Source organism: Mauremys reevesii, linkage group 2 (assembly GCF_016161935.1).
Source record: "Mauremys reevesii isolate NIE-2019 linkage group 2, ASM1616193v1, whole genome shotgun sequence".
NCBI classification, from domain to species: domain Eukaryota; kingdom Metazoa; phylum Chordata; order Testudines; family Geoemydidae; genus Mauremys; species Mauremys reevesii.
This window is the reverse complement of record NC_052624.1, coordinates 119,195,321-119,219,612: the sequence shown is the minus strand read 5'-3', so window position 1 is coordinate 119,219,612 and position 24,292 is coordinate 119,195,321. Positions and strand designations below refer to the sequence as shown.

The window sequence follows — 24,292 nt, the reverse complement described above, 5'->3', positions numbered from 1 at the left end:
CTTAGACATGGCTGTGCAGACAAAGTGAATGCAGAGCTTACTCTCGTGTGTATGAGTATGTGTGTGTTGTGTGTGTGGTTTTATTGTCAGATAAGTTTCAGAAAAGATGTATTAATTGAACTCCTCAGCAGTGATGCGCCCACCAATAGCTTTCCCTTACTATATCAAGGGATGTGAATGAAAACTAATTGTGCTTCAAAGAAAAGGCAAATCACAAGTCTGTTGTAGGATTAGGTTTTCCTTTAATTAAGACTGTTGAAATAAACAGCAAGAGAGCTGTTATGGACTTTTTCATGTTATATTTTAGTTCCAGTTTCTCTATTGAAATATGAGACTGTCATGTTGTTACAAAAGAAGATCAAAGAACAGAATACACTAGAAAAGCCAGAAGAAGCATTCAGAAATTAATATTTAAGTTTTACTTAAGTGAAGTAAAATTTCCCTGAAATAATCTAGTAAAAATGTTTTGAATATTTCAGTTACAAAGGGACCAATATGATAAACTCTTACTATTCAAATTTAATAATAACTGCTGTGACTGGTGAAGACAGATTTTAGATAAAATCATTTAAATGATTCCAGACTTGCTATTATCTACATCACTAACAGTAGATTTACATACCTTTTATCATGTATGTAGGTTGTAATATATATAGTGTACATATGTACCATTGTATGATATGTTAGCATGAGAGCAAGTATATACTGCACAGTGTAACCATACTGTACAAACTGTTTATTGCATCTTCTAAGAATTTGAGGCAGGAAGATATGACTTTTTTGGTGGTCTCAGTTTCCTTTAGATGTGACTGACTGAGCAGTAAAGAGCTACTGACAACAATGAGCAGCAAGGGAAGGATATTTTAAGGAGCATGGACAATTAACCAGGAAGCTAGGAAGGATGGTCCAGTTGGTCTAGTCTCAGACTTGGGTTTGCTTCCTTGCCCTGTTACAGATTTCCCATGTGATCTTGGGTGAGTTGCCTCAGCTCTTCATCTATAAAATGGGATAATAGCACTTCTGCATCTCACAAGAGTGCTGCATAAATATATTTGTAACCCTTCTGCCAGGTGGAGCTGGTAGCAACCAGGACCAGGTACAATATGTAGGGGTTCCTCTTCAAAAATTCAACACAAAACCAGTTCAAGCCCTCACTCAGTAACCTAGGAAAATTACACACCACCCGGGGGCACCTCTGAGACACAAAACTTTACCTCTCGCAAGCACAGAGTCTGAATATAAAAAAGAAACGTTTAATGAGAAGAGGGAAGTCACCCAACATTAATGAGGGAAAACACCACACGCAGGATTCATAATCATAAAACTGTGAGCAGGACACCCACCCCAGAGTGTGTGGGGCAGTGTCTTCTGCCTCATGTTCTTTAGTTCTACAACCAAAAGTTCCTTTTCTATGCCCCTCTCTGCTCCCTCACCATACCCCACTCACAGTGGCTGTCCTTAGCACTTGCTATGGCTAGCTGCCTCTCCAGCTACTTGCCGCCTCATTAGCGGCTCATTCATCAGCTAACTGTCAGTCACCTTTTCCTACCACTTGCCTTTCTGCTGTGACTGCTACAGGTCAGTCTTTTAGTGATTAATAGCTCTTTGCAAGCTGGGCAGAAACACTGCCCCACCACAAGTGATTTCAGCTTTCATTTAAGCACTTTAACATAACAAAAGGCTCCTAGTAAAACCTATTTAAGCTCTATCTTTGAACAGTAGGGATGAACAGGTTAAACCAAACCAGGGACCCTTAGGAAGTGGCCATACCGCCTGGCTAGAACAGCTGTCCCTATTTCTCTTACCTTCATAAGGGTCTGGCATTTGAGCCCCTGGCTTAGCAAGTTCCTTTCAGCTGAGGGTGACCCCTGTACAAGCTCAGCACAGTTCTGCTCCCCTTTAGTCATACAATGCAGATAACAATACTGATAACAACATTTCACTACCCCTGCATTCCATACTAAAGTGATTTGTAACCCAACATCAGCCAAAGCTGATCGCTTGGAGCTACACAACTCCTGTCTGTGTATACCTATGCAGAGTAGGTGTGTTCATGTAAACACAGTTTGCTCCTAAAGTCTCTCCCCTTCCTGAACTAGCTGTCAGGGGAGAGTTCATTCAGACCCTGCTTACATCTTAAAGATTGTGAGATGACCGAATGCTATGTTAATGGGGTCCACATAAGTACCTAGGGTATATGGAACACATAGATTCTTATGGACAAGGAATAGGTGGCAGGACAGACTGTATTATGTATTCTGCGGTTTGTAATCCATATATGTGAATAAAGGTTTAAGAATCCTTCTCCATTGAAGATTTCCACTTGCCTCATGAGTTTTAGAAGGTACTTCTTTCTGGTGTCTAGACCCTAACCCGTGATGGCAAAGAGAAGGAAAGGTGAGAGTTAACATTATCACACTGAGGAGAAAATCTGCCCTGGGTACCTGCTCTCACTGCCATTCTTCAAAGAAGGAAACTATTTCTTACAGCAGGTAAGTTAGCACACACTAGGGCAAGGGTAGTCAATAGGCAGACTGCTGGCCAAATCCAGACTGCCAGCTGTTTTTAAATGGACCCCAAAAATCTTATTTATTTGTTTGTTTGTTTGTTTTCTCAGGACCTTGACAAAAAATAATTAACTATTTCTACACTCGGGGCTGTCATGGAATCCCACTGCAGTTAGTGGGAACTGATGGTGCTTGCTGCCTCCTGGGACACCCCCTTAAAAAATTTAACTCTAATATATACATTATGAAAAAAATGTTCTTATTAGCTGGTGAAGGTTATTATCATGTGCACCTCCCATATAAATATGAAGGCTCAAATTCATCATCCCTGTGTAACTCTGGTGGCTTCAGTGGAGGAGATGTAGTTCCAAGCAGTTTCCTATGCCCTGACCATTTGGCCTTGCATCCAAAATGGCCATTCTAATCTCTGCCACACTCTCCTTCCCCAGTCTCTGGTAACTGCCCCTCTCTTTATCAATCCCTGCATACAATTCTTTCATTAATGCCCTTCCACACTTTTACTTGAGGCTGTCCCACTCTCCTCGCCCACACCCAGGTTTCCTCTGCCCACTTACATTGGCTCTCAGTAAAAGATGCTGCTTCTCCAGCTGCTGTGCCAGCTGCCTTCCCACGTATGGACCACATGTGGCCAGTTACTCTAGCGGCTACAATAGAAGAAGACCGGGGGGCAGCAGGCAGACAGTTGTGAGGGCGTCTGGCTTCATAGGAGCTGCCAACCACTGTACCTGCTCCCCAGCATCAGTATAAACTTTCTATAGTGAAGGTAGAGTATTGCCATCTTTCCCCAGCTCCTGCTGGCCTTCCCTTTTCCCTCACCCTCCCCTCAAAATCTTTTGATACCTCTCTACCCTTTCCCCAAATAGGCCAATCAGAAACAGAGGGAGGGGCATTTCTCATAGGGCATCTCTTTCCTCTACGATAGCAGCAGCTCTTGCAGGTCCCTCTGGATTTTTAGTCCCCAGTCGCTACTGGAATGACATTTACACCTATGCAGTGGTGTTATACCAAGGGCAAATTTGGCCCCAAACCTGTAAGCTGTGACTATTTGAAAAAAATGACAGCACATTATTCTTTTGTATTGCTCATCCATAATGATTTGAAAGGGTAAACATGCAAACGGACAAGTGGCTCTCTTTTCTTTTCAGCATTAACACACTAAAGGTTTGAAGAATCTGGATGATCTTAAAGTCTTTGGATGCATTTGGGAAAATCTAAATTCCCATTGCCATGCTGTGGGAGTACTTATCTTAATGACACTAATGCTATACATTTTTTCATAACATCTAAATAGAGCTACAATTCTGATCTGTTATGATGCTATGACTCAGGTAAACTGTGGAGTAACTCAGCAGAAAGGGAATAAGAACAGCTGTGGCTAGGAGGTTCTTTTCCCCGGGAGATAGTGTTTTGGTTAGTATATTTAACTGTTATTATAATCAGAAAGAAAATAGGAAAAACTCACAAATTTGGGGTTCAGCCAAATATACGACTCCTGAGTGCAGATTCCTACTTTCTCCAAGACTGCTTCTGGCCAGGGGCGGCTCCAGGCCCCAGCATGCCAAGCGCGTGCTTGGGGCGGCATGCCACGGGGGGCGCTCTGCCGGTTGCCGGGAGGGCAGCAGGCGGCTCCAGTGGACCTCCCGCAGGCGTGCCTGCGGATGGGTCCCCTGGTCACGCAGCTCCGCTGCTTGGGGCAGCAAAATGTCTAGAGCCGCCCCTGCTTCTGGCTCCCAAGCAAATGTGACATCAATTCCCCTGAACACCAGTGCAGGGAGAAAGAAAAGGGAAGTTGCAGTTGACATTTTGTTTAACAAAGACAAGGGCTGTGCTCTTCACTCTGTAACATTCCCCTAAATGCTTTGTTCCCCTGGGTGCTACTAGCATTTCTTGTTGCTTTTTTCTTTGAATGTTATGAATTCACTTTTTTCATATTTTGCAGCTATTTGAATACTTTTACAGTCCCAAAATACTTGAATTATCTTGTGCAGATACACTGGAGGAATATAATACTTTAGTCTTTTCAAAAAATGAACAAAAGCCCAAATTCACCAATTTTTCCTTTTCCACGAGTCTTTACAGTCTTTTGCTTTACACCCATCTTTCCCAGACTTCTAGTCTCAGCACAGGAGAGATTAAATGCTGGTTTAAGCTTGGCACTCTTGAGACGGGTACTTAAAGCTGTTTGAACATTTCTGCTTTATCCCTTTACTAAGAGCTACAGTACTAAAAAGAATTCCCTTCCTCAAAGACTGTTGAAGTCTAACAAAGATAATATCAAAACTTTGGTGGATTTTAGTGCTCATGAAAGTTAAGGGCTGAATGTACTTGCAACAAGCAGACCCTATCAATGGATCTCCATGAGGTATAATTGCCATCTGCCCAAGCTAACCATTTCTTACAACTTAGTATTTGTTCCAACACCCTTTATGTGTAACACGTATCTTCAATTTCCCCTGCTTTGTCCAGTTTCCCTGAATATTGATTTGATATTCATGCTGTGGTGCTGCTTGCCAGTTGTCCCCAAGTGCATTGACAAGGAGTAGCTTCTTTGCCCATGACACACCTTGCATCTTCCACCCTTACACATATGCACAGGGAATGGTTGTGATCTGGCACTGAACATTGCAGTATTATAATGCTTTAGCCTTTAATATAGACTTCACTTACCTGACTCTCATAATTGTTTAATCTACCATAGCAGGTCCAATCTTGCTTCCATTTGGCATCAAGAAGTCTTTTGCCATATTCTTCAAAGGAAACAGGATCATTCCCATAGCTTCTTTGGATTGCATTTTACTTTTTTTTTCTTTTAGTAGGTCCAAACCTGTGAAGTTACAGAAGGGAAAATAAGGGAAAACGTCTTTAGAATTTCTGATTTTGACAGTTCCTCCAAATCATAAAATTAGGGCCACTTTCTCTCTTGCCAACACATTGTGTTTTATTCTCTCAAATTAGCTTGCCTATCTCTGTGGCAGTCATTCTTTTTTTTACAGACCTGTCAGTTATATGCCCAGTTACTTTGAAATGGTCAAGATTAAACCTGTATTATTATAGTATCCATGAACTGTATGCTGTAGATGTACAACTTCAAGAATGTTTGTTCAGATGCCATCTCTTGGGAAGAGTTTGTTCTTGTCCTTTTCCTGGTTAAAGAGCAATTGTGAAAGCCCTTCTTCTAAGAACTATTGTTATATTTCCAATATCTCCTCTTGGAATCTAGCCTGTCCAAATCTTCTTTGGTTCTGCATAATGGTCAGCTCATAAAGTATAACCTTTTTCTATACACCCTTTGTTCAGATTAAAGTTTGTTTGCGTGTTAGCCCAGACTCTCCCCAGATAGCTGTTGACTGTTTTTCACTGATGTGTCAGACAATGCATAGATTTTATGGCCAGAAGAGACTACTAGATCATCTAATCTGATCTCCTGTATATCAAAAGACATTAAATTTCACCATTATCCCTGTATTGAGACCAATGCATTTTATTTGACTAAAGCATATCTTTTAGAAAGGCATCCAGTCTTGATCTGAAGGCACCAAGAGATGGAGAATCCATCACTTCCCTTGGTAGTTTGTTCCAGTGGTTAATCACTCTCATTGTTAAGGTGCATTTAAACTTATAACAGTGTGTGGCGCACAGACTGCCCGGCTAGCACAGGTATAAGTAGCAGTGTAGACAGTGAGGTGTGGCTTAGGTGAGTAGAATAAAGTAGAGTGTGCTACATGCCTGAACACCCAGGGTATATACACTACACAGCTCTCTACATGCCCATGCAATGCCTCCCACTCCACACTGCTAAAAATAGCTGCCTGTCTCTTGCCAGAGCCTTTTGCTGCCACAGAGAAAGGCTCTGGCAGAAAGGAAAGACTCCAGCAGTGGGGATGCAGCAGGGAAAGGCTCTGGCACCTCTCCACTGCTGGAGCCTTTCTTCGTTTCCTCCCCATTGCTGAAGCCTGTCTTTGTGGTGTGCAGCATACTGTAGTGACAAGTGTGGACACAGTCTGCTTTTCATTGTGTTGTGTAGCTACATATGTAGAGCCTGTACTCTACATGCTGCCCTAAGTGTAGACGTAGCATTAGAGATTTGTGCCATGTTACGAATTTGAATTGGCCTGTCAGTGTCTAGCCATTGGTTCTCATTATGCCTTTCTCCACTTAAGAGCTGTTTAGTACCCAGTATTTTTTCCTTGTCAAGTACTTATACAATGTAACCAAGTCACCTCAGTTGTCCTGATACACTATGCAGATTGAGCTCATTTCATAGCTCACAGTAAGACATTTTCTCCAGCCCTTAAGTCATTTATGTGGCTCTTATGCACCCTTTCCAATTTTTCAACATCCTTCTTTAATATGGACACCAAACCTATACTCAGTATTCCAACATCAGTCTTTAATTCTTTTTCAATAATAGCCTTGAAGTTCCCATAATTCTCTGTCTCTCAATAACATTGATCTATATGTGATGTCTCAATAAAGAGTAGGCTGTCGGTCACTGGGTCCATTTTCTCAGTATGCACCATATTACATTTATCACTAGATTTGAACGTGTGGAGCTGGGCTAAAGTCTTCTGGTAAACAGCTTACATCTGTGGGTTTCTCATCCCTTGGTGTTCGGCTGAAGTTTAAATCTGTTCACTGCTCATTTCCTTTCTGTGTTTTTGCTTTAAGGGGTGAGTGTTCCCCACAAGGGTTATTGTTTTGCAATGGAATAAGAGGCTTTATTGTTTACTGGATTGTTTTTATTCTTTGTACAATACCTAGGGACTTTTGATGGGTGCTTTATAAAATGAAAAATAAACAAAGGAATACCGCCTATTAGTTGTGCAATCACAGTGCCTGCAGCCAGGACATCAGCCATGGCACTAGCAATGAGTCTCACAGTGCTAGGCCTGGCAGAGGGATTAGTGCTGCAGCATTTTATAAAGAGTAATCAGGCAAACTTTTACAATTCTTGGCGGGAGGAGGGGGATTTTTGTATTTTATTGGCAGCTTCCATTCCCTGTTTTATTTTTATGATTCTTTAGCATAACAAAAAAGAAACAAACTAGAAAAGTCAATATGGTTTAGACAGAGAAGTCAACAACAAGCAACCCATAAAAGCTTAATCTGCATTTGGAGTGAACCGCTCACTGCTGTGTGTAAAGTACGTCAGCTCCACACAGCTCCTCACAACCCCACCACTCCAGAAAGAATGTCATGATACTAATGTTGAGAGTTGGTGTCCTGGCAGAAACAAGTGCATATGCAGAGGGCAGGGCATGCTAACTGAACACCATGATGACACCATGATTACTCACAGCATACAACTGAGGGATGGACATTCTAACATTAGCACAGAGGGCAAAGTATGAAGTGCCTAATATGAAACAGATACTTCTTTAGAACACTTTTCCAAAATACACCTCAGAGTGAGCAGAATTAGACAAATGAGGAGCATTTTGCAAAATCCCACTCTTTATTTTTTGTTCGTCTTATTTTTTACTTGTCCTGATGCCTCTTTTCCTATTTTCCCCTTTTTTTAATTCTGCTTATGCCCTCAGTTCTATTCTTCTTTCCTCCCCTTAACAACATGAAGATTTTTTCTTCCTCTCCCAACTCTTCCATTCTACAAAGGACAGAGGTCTCTCCTGCCAGTAGCTCTACATGTGTTGTCTAGAGCAGTGTTTCACTATGATCATTCAGGCAGCAGAGCAATTGCATGGAAACAGACGCTTCGCTTAATTGGTTGCAGGGTAAGACTTCTGCTAGGGACCTGTGCTTTACAATAGAGACAGATATAATGAGGATGGGGTGCAAACAATTCCGCTTAGCTCTTCGACAGCACTTTTTATTCATACATGTCAAAGCAATCTTATGTTACATCTACACTACATACCTACCCTCCTTTTGGCTATGTCTACACCATGAGCTAGGGGTGTGATTCCAAGTTCCTGTAGAAGTACTTGCAGTAGCTCTCATTGAAGTAATGTGAGTACAATTAACAGTGTAGCCATGGTAGCACTGATAGCAGCAGTGGTGGGATGGATGAGCTGTGCCAAGTACAAATGTGCCTGAAACTGGTGGGTACATACTCCCCATGGCTCAGCCATGCCTCCACTGCCAAATACTCATGCCATTGCAGTTACACTGCTATTATACTCATGCTATCTCTCATTGAGCTAGCATGGATACGTGTACACAAGCAGGGGAATCATAGCCCTAGCTTGTAGGAAAGTGTAGCCAAAAGGAAGATTGGTATCATTATTCCCATTTTACAGGCAAGGAAACTGAGGCATGGAGTGGTGAAGTGACCTACCCAACCTCACACAGGAGAACAGCAGCAGAGCCAGAAACAGAACTTGACTCCTAGGCCAGTGGCCCAGCCCTTGGCCCCAACTTCCTCCTTACTAGAAGGCTCAGACATTGTAGTTATGTAACATTATCCTGAAGGGACAGCGATAGAATGTTACAGAGAACAATCTCTCATCTATATCATAGAAGATCAGGGTTGGAAGGGACCTCAGGAGGTCAGCTAGTCCAACCCCCTGCTCAAAGCCAGGCCAACCCCCCGACGGATTTTTGCCCCCATATCCCTAAGTGGCCCCCTCAAGGATTAAACTCACAACCCTGGGTTTAGCAGGCGAATGCTCAAACCACTGAGCTAGCCCTCCCTCACCTACTACTGTACTTCAAATATTATGTATCTCCCTATGGATTTTTAGCGCTGCAGACATCACAGTATGTAGCTGTGGTATAGTAAGAGCATTAGCCTGCTAAACCCAGGGTTGTGAGTTCAATCCTTGAGGGGGCCAGTTAGGGATCTGGGGCAAAAATTGGTCCTGCTAGTGAAGGCAGGGGGCTGGACTCAATGACTTTTCAAGGTCCCTTCCAGTTCTAGGAGATTGGTATATCTCTAATTATTACCTAACCTATACTATCTCCGTGATGTTATGCTATTATATTGAAATATACTATTCTCCATTCCTGGGTAAGTAAAGGAGCCACACAAATATGCTGGATTGTATGCAGAATAAAAATTAATTGGCCTCCAGCTTTTGAATAATATCTACAGAAAATCAAGAATATACTGTAGATAATTAGGTCAGACTTGAGCAGGCTCCTAAGCCTGCTTTCCAGCCATAAAGCTTCTACCTCATGGCTGCAGTTACAGTTATGCTGTTTTAATCCAAGGAAAAAGGAGATTTTAAGGGCTTTGTGCTTTGCAACTTTGGGGATTTTCTCTTAGATAATAAACAGCAGAGATTAAAAGTTGTGGGCTTTTTTAAAAAATTATTTATGTATTTATCCTTTGAAACCTGAGATAATAACAGGATTTTGCAGCTGAGAGGAGATGATAATAGAAATAAACTATAACTGATCTTAAAATAGTTAACAGGGTAAGCAATAATGGAGACTTTCACTTCTGCACAAATACTAAGGCATTTAAAATTTACATGAGAAATAAAGAGATTTCTCAGATTCTAAACACCTTACTTCACTCTACATGGGCTTACTCAGAAAAAAAGGCAAATGTTTGAAACTGGAAGATTCAGCAAGCAGAAGCTATTTTTACATAGCTTGTTTTAACCAGCAAGTACAATAAAAATGTTTAAGAGCAACTACATAGTAACCTGAAATTTAAAAATTCCTCTTACACATAACCACCTTACCACCAGTTCCCAGACATAAATGACTCTTGGTATTACTGTAATGAGTGACAGTGCCGGTCAGTCACTAAATACACATGAGGGTCACTGACTATGGCCCAGATCTTGTTTTCTGTAGCAAACAGGTGTACTGCTGCCTGCGCCTACATGCAACATAACGCAGGATCAGAACCCATACCGGCGGGGGGGGAAGCCATGGCACATAGATCATACACGTTTGACAAAGGTACATGCTGGAGTATTGTGTCTTGCTACTTGCCTGAACCGCTGAGTTAAATAAGATAGGCTATTGAATAGTGAAAAAAAATCAGAATTTGAATTGACTTGGATTAATTAACTCTGGTGCTGCTTTGAATACTGAAGTTTAGTTAATTTGCATACAATATATTTCGTGAATGAAGCTCAAAGCTGTGAGCTCAAGGACTAAGTCATGTAAATCTCATTTTACCCCTGAGGTTCTCTCAGACCATGCTCATTTATTATTTAGAAAGGGCAGTACTAACCCTGCTAATTCACACAGTTTGAACCCTTGAATCTAGAGGTCAGGGACTGGTGAGAGTCTCTCCCCCTTTGATGCCTACTTTTCACTATTTCTGAACGTAACAGGTGAATGGCAACATTTGCCAGCTTTTCTAAGTGTCTATAAGCTCTAATTTAAAATACTTTAGGACAAGAATTTCAAAAATAGGAGCCTAAAGTTAGACTCTTAAATCTGTATTTAGGGACACTTAAATATGTAGTCTATTTTTAAAAGTGCTGAGCACCCAGCAGCTCTCATTCCCGTCAATGGAGGTGTGAGGTAAAAGGTAGCAGGATGAAGATGGGGTGGGAGTGGAGTAGGGCATCCCATAAAGACTTACCAGTCTTCTACCCTAAAGTCACTGGGTATCTCACAATCTCTCCAGCTGAAGATGTTATACTTTGAATACACCATATAATCATTCATTGGAGGCACACTGGATCTCTCAGGTGAGTCCCCTACCTACTGCTCTACAGAATCATTCTCCCTCTTTCTTTGGCCTAATAAATGTTTAAGCATTTCATACAAAATTAACCAAGTTGGACAGGAAAGACTGAGAAAACCCCAGCCTTGAATACCCTATGGGTGGGACACTCATCTTGGGGTGGGACAGACCTGCACTCAACTCTCTTTTTCACTTCAAGCAAAGTGGGGATTTGAAGCAGAATCTCCTCTAGTCAGGAAAAAAAATGTATCACCTAACAGTAGCTAGGGGAGCACCACTCTCCTTCTTAGCTGTGTTTTGGGTAGGGCCCAATCTAGTAGGTTGCCCTGAGGACCCACAAAGAAGATAGGCAAGGGAATGCCTAGTTTTAGAATTCCACTGTGAGCTAGGTGTTGTGCTGTTTGGTGGTGTCAGGACTCAGGTGGCTGTGCACATGTCCAGCAGCAGAAATGTGGGTATTTAGGGGACATTCTCAGTGAAAATGTAGGCATCCAGTCATTTTAGGAACTTAGAGGGTTAGGCAGCAGCTGAGCAGGGGGGTTGTGAATTCCAAGGGTGCCTCCATATTGCACTTAGGCACCTAAAGTGGCAACTAAGCACCTACATTACCCTTGTGAACCCAGTCTAGAGTTTCTAACTATTCTTGATCAGCTTGATTGTAGAACTTCAAATTTTACAATCAAATAATGCTGGTCAGGCATTCTTTGTCAAATGCATTATTCCAATATGCTGTTATTTGTCAAAATAATTATTCAACAAATAGTTCTTCGGCAGCATTTGACCAGTTCCATAGGTGGTTGAATACTATTCATTGAATAAATAATTTAATGTATAATTGCAATATTGATTGAATAATTCATGGGAAGAATATTTTTTCAAGTATTTTATCAGCACTATTAAATACTGTACCAGTAAAATCTAGGATATAATCTAGTTAAAACTAATTAAAGGCTTATTTATAAATTATGGCCTTATTCTTTGGTAAACTCGTCTCTGCTTTATAAAGTCTGCATGAGTAAACAGATGGTAGCTACGGTCTGGATAGCCAACAAAGATGTGAGGACTCAGAACCACAGCGCTCTTAACTCATAGTTTCATATGCATTGCTAACTACACATTAGTAATCCAAGATATATTAATAAAGCATATGTTGAAAAAGATTGTGCGTATGTATTGTAAGTCAGAGTTAAGGTTTTTATGGGAATGTATAGGTTAAATTTCATGTAATTAACATAATGTCTGAATTATTAGGATAATACACTTCTGTAAATGAGCTTAACTAATCATTTGCAGTCATTATCATGCTTAAAACATTTTACTGAAATGTTCTTTTCATATATTTTTTCTATATAAGTGTTATTATATATGGTAGATGATAAGTAGACTTCTGAGGATTAGATTGTTATTGTCAGTAAACATCAATTTCACTGTGCATGCACAAACCAAGGGAAAATATTTCCATCAATAATAATCTAAATGTACAGATAGGCAAAGTCAGAAAAATGCTTCTTGAGAACTTAGAATTTCATTTAAGGATATTTACTTTGTATATCTTTACATGTGATGATGACAATTTGTGTTATAGGTTAATTTATTCATAGACTCTAAAGCCACAAGTGACCATTGTGATAATCTAGTCTGACCTAATATATATTACAGACCATAGACCTTCCCCAAAATACTTCCTCCAGTATATCTTTTAGAAAAATATCCAGTCTTGATTTAAAAATTGTCAATCTCGATGTAAAAAATTTTAATGGTTACAAAGCTTAAACATTTTTTATCTCAAAATATATTGTCATTAAATAATTATTGTCTGACCCCCCCCATTCTCTGACTCCCCCCATAATGTCCCACAATTGTGAAAATTTAAACTAATAAAAATCACACAAAATGCTTAAAACCCATAATTTTGCACAACTGAAAATTCAAACTGAAAAAATTTGAAAATTAGAAAAATTAGAAAATTAGAAAAATTACGAATGAATATTGACATTATCCAGGGGTGGGCAAACTACAGCCCATGGGCCGGATCCGGCCTGCCATCCATTTTAATTCGGCCCTCAAGCTCTCATTAGGGAGCGAGGTCTGGGGCTTGCCCCTCTCTGGCACTCCAGCTGGGAAGCAGGGTTGGGGGCCGCTCCACGCAGCTCCCAGAAGCAGCAGCCTCCAGTTCCTACACGTAGGGGCAGCCAGGGAGCTCTGCCCTGCATGCTCCCCCGCCCCAAGCGCCACCCCCGAAGCACCCATTGGCCAGGAAGTGCGAGCCAATGGGAGCTGCAGAGGCAGTGCCTGCAGACGAGATAGTGTGCAGAGCTGCCTGGCAGCATCTCCATATAGGAGCTAGAGAAGGGACATGCCACTGCTTCCAGGAGCCACTTGAGGTAAGTGCCGCCTGGAGCCTGCACCCCTGAGCCTCCCCCCATGCCCCAACCCTCTGCCCCAGCCCTGATCCCCCTCCTGCTCTCCAAACCCCTCTGTCCCATCCTGGAGCACCGTCCTGCACCCCAAACCCCTAATCCCCAGCCCCAACCCAGAGCTCACACCCCCAACCAGAGCCCTCACCCACTCCCACACCCCAACCCCAATTTTGTGAGTATTCATGGCCCACCATACAATTTCTATTCCCAGATGTGGCCCTCGGGCCAAAAAGTTTGTCCACCCCTGACATTATCAGTCAAATTAAAACAAAATCAAGTTCTGCCACCTAATAAGTTAGCAACTTTGTGCGTACAAGACTTATATCTATAGATACAATTATAGATTTATAGATGGCATTTAGATTTGGCATACATTTAACTTCCAGTAAAATCGCTATCTTAATCACTCTTCTGGGATAGTTTTGAAGCCAAAAGCTGTTAATAAACTGACTAATAGGTTTCAGATTTCAGTAGGGAGGGACAATTTTCAGCGTGGGTTCAGAGGCCTTTTACATCCCTTGAAGCTCCGGGATTTGTTTGTTTGTTTCCTCTATCTAAATGGTGTCCCTGCTAGTAGAATATTAAAATTTTTCAGGGGCATATTCTTACTTTTGCCACCTATACATGACTGTGAATCTAGTTTTCAGCCATGAAGTTCCCTTTCATGCCTATCTCTGGTATTTAAAATGCCTGCCTTGCTCTCAACTCTGTGATGAAGAATTTAGATTGGATGCAAAGGATCAGGCTAGCACTTTTAGTGAAACCTCATTACTCTGAGTAGTGAAATATGTATATGCAGGTGAGATCCATTTACAAAATGGATCATCATCGAAAGAATGGTGGGGAGGCAGCAGAGGGAGAGCTGTTCACAAGATTATCCTGTTAGAAGGATTTTCAGTACATGGGATTATCTATAATGAGATTAACCACTAGGAGATCAAATTCTGAATGGATGCTCCAGGGAGAGACAAAATGCCCACTAAAACAATAGAGAAGTGGGAGGTGAGAGCTACAGCAACTAAGAAAAAGTCTACACTTAAGAACATTGTTTTTCAGGTACTACAAAAAGGGGAAGAATGGTGGCAAATTTTCAGGAATGCAGATCAAGTGTGCTTGTACCATCAACAAGAGGAGTGCAGACAATGTTAGGAAGAGTGTGGCTTCTGAAGAGTGTGTTAAGATGTGATAAAAACTGGTTATAGACTATTTATTAATGAATTGCTGAGGATCCATAGTGAGAGTTGCTAGATGACTATGCAAACAGTCACAACATGCATTATATTTCATATGCTTTTAGAGGAATCCCATTCAAAGGCATTTTAAATGCAGGCAAAATCGATATAATAGTGTGAGCAGAAGGAGAGCAATCACAATTCCCAGAGACTGTGTGAAAACACTGTGTGAAATATGTTCTGAAAATTATATGGGATTTTTTTTCGTAGAGATTCACTTGATAAAACATTGGTGTTCTCAGAAATGCAAAATTATATACCCCTTTTCACTGGTGCCATTTCTACAATAAGTTCAAGGCAGCTTTTGTCAGAAAACCAGAAAAATGTGTTTAAAAGGTGGCAACATTTGCAAAGTCACTGTCCTTATTTTCCAATAGGCTTCAAATGGAGGCGTTTTTGCACTTGTAATATATTGCAGCTTCAACTAGTAGGCTAGATTGTGCTTTTAAGGAATAGCTCTAATTAGAGGCTGAGGTGGCACTGTCCCTCAAGGGGAAATAACGGAAAGTCTGTGGGATCAGTATAGAAATGGAAGCCCAACCATGGCCTTGTCCATTCCCTGTGGGGGTATTGTGCGCCTCTGGAGGTTCACAGAGGAAGAAGTTCAGGTGAAGCCCCAGGTATCTATGTGTTGGCTAGTATGCTAGATAGTTAGGAAGTATGGGTAGAAAGAAAGGTTGGAGAACTGAATAACTACCTTTCTCTAACACTTCTTGATATCAAACATGAATTTGATACTAATACATGATAGTTTGTTAACCACCAAAATAATTGACTTCACACCATTTTATTTTCTTTAAGTATGTCAAACCAAATAGAAAATACTTTTGTTTTCAGCTTGTTCTCATCTGGGATATAGTGTGCTAGACAAAGGTTTGAATTGTGCAAACTTGCTATTTAAGAAAAAATGTGCTACATCAGCATTTTCCACAAAGAAATTATTTGCAGAGCTATAACTAACCTAATTACTCACCATTGTTGCAAGGAAGCATATTAATGTGCTACATATACTATTAGTACATACAACACAGATATGATCTACAAAGATTGAATTACAGTGGAAGGTTAAATAGAAGTAAAGGCAGCTATATATCTTCTGTTATATGTGCTCCTTTTTAAATATCTATTTTTCATTTGATAGTTTCTCATTCCCTTAGGTACAGCATGAACTTAAAAGTAACCTAGATTCTTCACAGGACTTTTAGAGTATATGATGGATCAATAATTTGTTGGTTTGTTTATGAAATATGCCAACTTACTGGGACAGAGTCATTTTTAAGAGGAAGCAAAGATCAATATATATGTGCATAGATTTATGGATGTCTTTGTTACAATCAGAATAATTCTTTCTGTTAAAGAACTCTAAAAGGCAAACTTGGCTTTTCTTTTACATTGATGTATTAGCTTGTGAAGGTCACTTTAATTCTGAATACTAAGAAATACCACTTGGTGAGGCTTTTATTCTGATAAAATCCTTTTTAAATTTTATTTGAACAGCATAAGTTCTAAAACACAGGCAACAAGCCTGCTAACGCTTTAAAAAGTTATAATCATTAAGATTTGTCCATTTTCTTGGATGTGTCAAATGTTTGCTTAAAACTATGAATCTTAACATCCACTGTTCAAAAGAACCATAAAATATCTTCTCTAAAACAAGGATTGAGATGCAATCTTAAAAATAAAATATCTGATTAGAATGCTACTTAAGAAATAAACTACTGCATATACATCAGTCTATCTTTACAAAACAGACACGGGATCAAATTCTTCCTTCATTTACACCCATGGAATCCCATTCATATCAGAATTGCTGGATGGTTGTAAGTGAGGATAATATCATTTATATCAATAGGGTTACATGGGTGTATCTATTGGACATATTACTGTGTAGCACTACTGGACTTGGTACATAGAATGGTTTGTCTATCCACACATATATAGTTGCATGGATTTAACTGAGGACAAAATTTGGCCCTCATTTTTAAAAATAACTATGCTTTATTATGTCACTTTAAAACTTGTACAGAAAATAATAAAACACAGAGAGAGAGAGAGAGAGAGAGTTTTCTGCAATATGGCAGGTGAGATTGTCATCTTTGGAGTAAAAAATGTGTATAAGGAGAAAAGATGATCCAAAAGCTGACCAAAACAAGAGAACGTAAACTGTACCCTATTCTCCCATCAAATCCCTGGGTCTAGAAGAAAAGACAACTTTGACAGAGGTAACAGCACCCATATTTATGGCTTCTAAGAACTAGCACACAGGAGATTTGGCTCAGATGTGAAAGCTTTCTCTGAGCCATAGCACAAAGTTTGTGACAGATGTCAGTAGCAACAATTCTCCTGTCACATGCATGCAACACAATTGATAAAATGTCCAATAGCCAGTTCTCTCACAAAATGAGTAAGTTACACCAAAAAACATGCAACGATGTCTAATAGTGCTACACAATAATACAGTATTACTTCTGATGTAGCTGGGAATGCCTTTTAGGTCTGGAATGGTGTTCCTATTGACAAACAAGTAATTGGAAATGCAGTGTATAGCTGCATTCAATCAAAAAGTAGTAAATGAACAAGAACCATGGTAGAAATCCTCGCACTGTTAAAGTCAATTGGAGTTTTGCAACTGAATCAATGGGGGCCAAGATTTTTCCCTTATCTTTGATACCTGACCTATTCCAAAAAAAAACAAAAATGGAAACAGTGTGTCCGCATTTAGTAGAATACACTGGAGCACCAAATGACATACATCTTATTGCATACAACTTCCAATATATACCTATTGCTGCTCACCATGACAGCCATATGACAAACTATTCTTAAATCACTGTGACACTGGTCCATCCTGCAGTCTAAATCCACTATTATCAGCTGTGGTGCCACATAGGCAGAGTGGACTGGGCAGGCTAAAGCTCAATAAGGCAAACATAGCTCTTTTGTGGTGCCTTTGGAGGAGAAAGTGTTGAGGAGGAGATGTGGAGTCTGATCCAAAGCCCAGCGAAGTCAGTGGAAAGACTCCTATTGAATTCAGAAGGCTTTGGACCTATGTCTTCCTTTTTAAAAGATATGCTGATGTTTTCTAGAGAGTTACTAAAAAGTGAGCAAGCCATCTGCACCCTTTATCCCCTCACCCATGATGGCAGTTTTGCGTGTAATTTACTCAATTTTTTTAAAGGACTGGACACTGATCCTTCATTGAATGTGTTGCATGCATCAGATAGGAGATAATTGGGCCCTAAAACTGGGACTTAATATTTAATTTACTTTAATTTAATAGATAAGGGAAAAAAAATTCTAATCTTCCATTTGTTCAAAAAAGGAACATTAAAAAAGGTTGGGGGTGAACATTATCACAAAAATAAATCATAACATGCTACAAAGAAAAGGTATATTAAAGAATGAATTATTCTGCTTTCTTCATGCATAATTATATTTATTGACTTTTCAAACAAAAGAAGAATGAATATTATTAAAGAATGAAAAACAATATTTATTGTTAAATGGGAACAATGGGTAATTGTATCATTAAGGTTGTTGTTTACTTGATCCATAATTACTAAAGCCATTTCACAAACTTTGCTCAGGAAACAAGACACAGTGAAATTGATTTTTGCATATCAGGTGCTATGCCAGAATGTACCCCTGTGTCCACACCCTACACACAGTTGTAACAATCTTTGTACAAAGTATGCTTTGTGAGGTACCATCTGAAAACTCATAATATGCTACTCATTATTGTCCTGATAAAATATGTGTGGCAAATGTGTATGTGAATGTGACAGGTTGGACCCACCCCCATCCAGGGTGCCACCTGATGTGCTGGGGTCCCACTGAGCCTGCCTGCTCCACCACCCATTCTACCAGCCTAGGCTTCCTCATCCTGTCCTTGCAGTGCCAAGCCCTCAAGCCTTCTCTGGCACACACACAGGTAAGGCCACACCCAGCTATAGACACAGACTGAAATCAACTCTGTGTGGGAGGATTCAGCTCAGGGATTTACCCAGCACTCACATGCACACCTCCTGTCTGGCTGCAGATATAGGCAGGAATGACTTGCATACTGGAGGCTGTTTGTGAGTGGTCCAGACTAAAGCTAGAGCAGCAAGACATTGTAAAGGGCACCCCAGGTTGGAGGGCAGGTGTGACACAGATACTCACTAGTCTAGATTGTACTAGTCTAGATTGGTATGTCACAGGTGCCTAAGCAAGATTATGAACATAAGAACATAAAAATGGCCGTACCAGGTCAGACCAAAGGTCCATCTAGCCCAGTATCTGTCTACCAACAGTGGCCAATGCCAGGTGCCCCAGAGGGAGTGAACCTAACAGGCAATGATCAAGTGATCTCTCTCCTGCCATCCATCTCCATCCTCTGACGAACAGAGGCTAGGGACACCATTCCTTACCCATCCTGGCTAATAGCCATTTATGGACTTAGCCACCATGAATTTATCCAGTTCCCTTTTAAACATTGTTATAGTCCTAGCCTTCACAACCTCCTCAGGTAAGAAGTTCCACAAGTTGACTGTGCGCTGCGTGAAGAAGAGCTTCCTTTTATTTGTTTTAAACCTGCTGCCTATTAATTTCATTTGGTGACCCCTAGTTCTTGTATTATGGGAATAAGTAAATAAGGAAAAGTTATCCACTTTCTCAACATCACTCATGATTTTATATACCTCTATCATATCCCCCCTTAGTCTCCTCTTTTCCAAGCTGAAGAGTCCTAGCCTCTTTAATCTTTCCTCGTATGGGACCCTCTCCAAACCCCTAATCATTTTAGTTGCCCTTTTCTGAACCTTTTCTAGTGCTAGAATATCTTTTTTGAGGTGAGGAGACCACATCTGTACACAATATTCGAGATGTGGGCGTACCATGGATTTATATAAGGGCAATAATATATTCTCAGTCTTATTCTCTATCCCCTTTTTAATGATTCCTAACATCCTGTTTGCTTTTTTGACCGCCTCTGCACACTGCGTGGACATCTTCAGAGAACTATCCACGATGACTCCAAGATCTTTTTCCTGACTCGTTGTAGCTAAATTAGCCCCCATCATATTGTATGTATAGTTGGGGTTATTTTTTCCAATGTGCATTACTTTACATTTATCCACATTAAATTTCATTTGCCATTTTGTTGCCCAATCATCTTATTGATCTTTGTGTATCTTCCCAAAAAACTTTGGAATATTCAAAAGTCTTTAAATTGGTGTGGGAAGGGAATTACATGATGCAATCAACTCAGCTCCAACCAAATTCTGCTCTATTTACTACTGGGTGCTCTCTTTCTCTCCCTCTCTCTTCCCAACCCTGTCTTTCTGTGACATCTGTCAAAGGGAATCAAAACATCACTAAAACCCCAAAACAGGGAGTGAAGAAAAAAGGCCACCAATTAAAGCATCTCAAAATGGCAAACAAGCTCCTAAATTAAAGTAAAATGAAATGGGAAGTAAAAATCAAAAGACATCACAAAATTCTCAACCAGTGTTATGGACCCTAAATTTGAGGCATTTTAGACAATTTTATAACAATCCACAGATAACTCCCAAGTGGATATTTTCTTAAACTAATTAGATGACACTGAGCCATGAATCACTAGTCTGGAAAAGACCACAACATGATGGAAAATATGCTGCAAATCTTACATAATAAGTTCTGTTTTCTAGAGGAAATCATGCCAAGCACCAAAATCTTCATATTGTTGACCTTACAGAATCACAAAAATGTAGGGCTGGAAGTGACCTTGAGAAATCATCAAGTACAGTCCCCTGTGTTGAGGCAGGACCAAGTAAATCTAGACCATCCCTGAAAGGCGTTTGCCCAACCTGTTGATGGAGATTCCATAATTTCCTCTCTTGGAAGCCTGTTCCAGAGCTTAATGACCCTTATTGTTCGGAAGTTTTTCCTAATATATAATCTAAATCCCCCTTGCTGCAGATTAAGCCCATTACTTCTTGTCCTACCTTTAGTGGACATGAACAATTGATCACAGTCCTCTTTAAAACAGCCCAAAACATATCTCAAGTCCCTTAGTTTTCTCTTCTCAAGACTAAACAAGCCAAATTTCTTTACTCTTCCTCAAAGGTCAAGTTTTCTAAACTTTTTATGATTTTTGTTGCTCTCATCTTCACTCTTTCCAATTTTTCCACATCTTTCCTAAAGTGTGGTGCCCAGAATTGGACACAGTATTCCATCCCAGGCCTCACCAGTGCCAAGTAGAGTGAGACAGTTACCGCCCATGTCTTACATACGGTACTCCTGTAAATACACCTCAGAATATTAGCCTTTTTTGCAACTGCATCACATTGTTGAGTCAGATTCAGTTTGTGATCCACTATAACCTTCACCTACCAGTACTACCACCTAGTCAATTATTCCTCAGTCTGCAATTGTGCATTTGATTTTGTCTTCCTAAGTGAAGTACTTTGTACTTGTCTTTATAGAATTTCATCTTGCTGATTTCAGACCAATTCTTCAATTTGTCAAGGTCATTTTGAATTCTAATCTTTCTTAAAAGAGTTATCAATAAGACTAGGGTTTTTATTTGTTCTCTTTGCATACAGTGTCTCTTAATGTGTGAACTGAACTGGGTGTCTTACAATCAAAAGATGTTACTGCATGTGACACTCTGTACCAAGTAGCACCTTGGAACCCCCAAGTAGCACCTTGGAACCCCCAAATGTGATATGATTATCATATGTTTTGTACAAAGTATTCCTGCATCATTGTAAAAGTCTTGATCTGTTGAACATTAATATCCTGTTGGATTTTTTGTGGTATCATGGTATGTGAAGTTATGAAGTTTTGCTATGTGTGTGTTACTGAAATACGCTGTGAAGTTGGGAACACTCAAAACCAGCTTTACAGGTACAACAATGGAGTAGCCAGACAGCAGTTAAGGGCTGGTCAACACCCATCAAGGAAAGATCCACTACCCTGGAAAATGTATACAATGGAGACTGCCTGTTCCCCACATCATAGCAAAAGATCTTTCCAGCAAGCTGGAGGAAACTATAAAAAGGAGAAGTGACATCATCACTTGGCCTCACTCCCCTCACAACTCAACACCTGGAAACATGTCTGGAGGAGAAAGACTTTGAACTGTGGGAGGGTGATCTCAGGTGGGAAAAGAGTCCCAACTTGTACATTGAGGATCTGTGACCCGTTTATACCATCTGTTAGGATGAGACACTGATTCAAATCCTGTTTAGTTTGTAGAATTCAGACTGCAAATTTACTTTTATTTCTTAGGTAATCAACTTTGATATCTACACTTGCTACTTATAATCACTTAAAATCTATCTTTCTGTAGTTAATAAATCTGTTTTATATTTTATCTAAAATAGTGTGTTTTAGTTGAAGTGCTTGGGAAATCTGAGCTCAGTTTACAAAGACTAGCGTGTGTTCCCTCCACATCGAAGGAGGGGGTGAACTTAATGAACTTACACTGGTCAGGCTTCTGACCAGTACAAGATGGTACAATTCTGGGGTGCAAGGCTGGGGAAGTGGGGAAAATTGACTGAAGCTTCTCTATTGTTGGTTCATGAGTGGCTGGGAAAAGCATTCATGTATTAACAGTTGGGTGTGTCTCTGCCTGTCAGTTTCTGTATAAGTGTAGAACCTGTCAGAGGTTTGTGGCTTGACACAGCATCACAGTGTAAGAGGGATATCCTAGGCTGCTGTGACAGAGGCCTCAGCAGTAGCACAGTCCAGGTTGCACCTTGGGGACCCTGACACAGTGCATCTGAGACCCATTCCAAAACCTAGAAGCCACTATTGCTATGATTTCCAAGACAAGTAGGCACATTTATCCATTGCCAGAAAACTCCTAAAAGGAGAAAAAATAAGTTTCTTCAACCAGGGTTTTATTCTAGAGGAATTTCGGAAAAATAAGGCAGCCTTTAATCCAGTTCCAAAAACTGTTATGAGATTTGCCGCTTGTATTCAACCAGATAGCCAGCTAAAATATACAACAAACCTGCAATAAACTTCTCAAAAACCAGAAGCAGCATACACACATGCTGAAAGTCTGTCTGCCCCCAATAAATGATCCACCATAACAAAGTTATGGTAATTATCTGAAACTAAACATTAGAACATGAACACACATATTTATTAAATCCTACTTTGTCTGCTTTACAATCTAATTCCTCAACTCATTCACAGAAACATCTGAGAGTTCTGTTTCCACCTCAAAATTTATGTTCTAAAACAATAGGACAAATTCTGCTAGTTCTTGCACAAAAACCAGAAGCAGCATACACACATGCTGAAAGTCTGTCTGCCCCCAATAAATGATCCACCATAACAAAGTTATGGTAATTATCTGAAACTAAACATTAGAACATGAATACACATATTTATTAAATCCTACTTTGTCTGCTTTACAATCTAATTCCTCAACTCATTCACAGAAACATCTGAGAGTTCTGCTTCCACCTCAAAATTTATGTTCTAAAACAATAGGACAAATTCTGCTAGTTCTTGCACAACTCACACTGGTGTAACTGATAGCAGAATTTGGCCCATCATTTCTGCTGTAACTGAGGAGATTCCTGAATAAAACATGTTCAGATTTTTAAAAAATGGCTGAAAGATCTCAATAGTACTAAGTTAATTAATGAGTTTGCCCATTAAATGAGCTTTCTGTCTACCCTCCACCAAATCTGTTCTGTTGTGTCAATCATTGTGCAATTCAACCTTCTTTGCAGTTCTGGATTTTTAAAAGCCATGTACTCCCTACTAGGCAAAAAGGATTATTTCTAGCGATTCAGATATGTTCTTATCAACAGCAAAGCTTTGCTCTCTCCCAAACTAAGCAGGGTGTCCTGGTGTGGTTACTCTCTATAATCTGGCTATTTCCTCAGAATTAGCTATTTAATTGTTAACAAATAAATAAGTAATCAAATCTTCCTAATAAAATAATAATGATGAATAATAATACAAATTGAATTTTAATATATTTGCAGTTACATAAAATACAAAAGAGGAGGACAAGGTGCCATGTAAAACTCATCTGAATTTTCAATGTGAAAACAAGAATTGCCTTGTGAAGATGCTTCTATTACAGATTTCATTTGTTTTTTCTTAACCAATTGGGCCATTCTTGTTTTTGCTATTTTTCAATTTGCTATAAAAATGTCCTAACACTGAATAGTTGTTGACTCTACTGAATGTTAAAGTATCTGAAACAATGACTATTTTTGTTAAATCTCTTGGAGATCAGATTACACCTTACCTTAGAAGTCCCAAAGGAATAAAATTCATTACAATTGTGATCCCATTTTTTGTGCATGTTGACAATGTCTGGAGAAAAAAACTCACAATGATTGAAAAGACCACACAAAACAATTCCAAAATGCTTTAGGCACACACTATGTGAGTGACAACTACAAATTTAAGTGCTGTAATTCTTTGATTAATATAAAGAAAGTGATTTAGATTATTTTGATAACAGCCTTTAGGGGGGGAAATGACACATAAAGGAATATAAAGATT

At 39.8% G+C, this 24,292-nt stretch overlaps 1 long non-coding RNA gene across 1 annotated transcript in view; it reads right to left on the bottom strand.

The window, feature by feature from the left end:
* Positions 1-24,292, bottom strand: part of LOC120396747 — an 82,223-nt gene that overhangs the window by 3,519 nt on the left and 54,412 nt on the right. Inside the window, exon 2 of the long non-coding RNA XR_005593339.1 lies at positions 5,196-5,352. This is a non-coding gene — a long non-coding RNA (uncharacterized LOC120396747). The remainder of the gene's footprint in view (positions 1-5,195; positions 5,353-24,292) is intronic.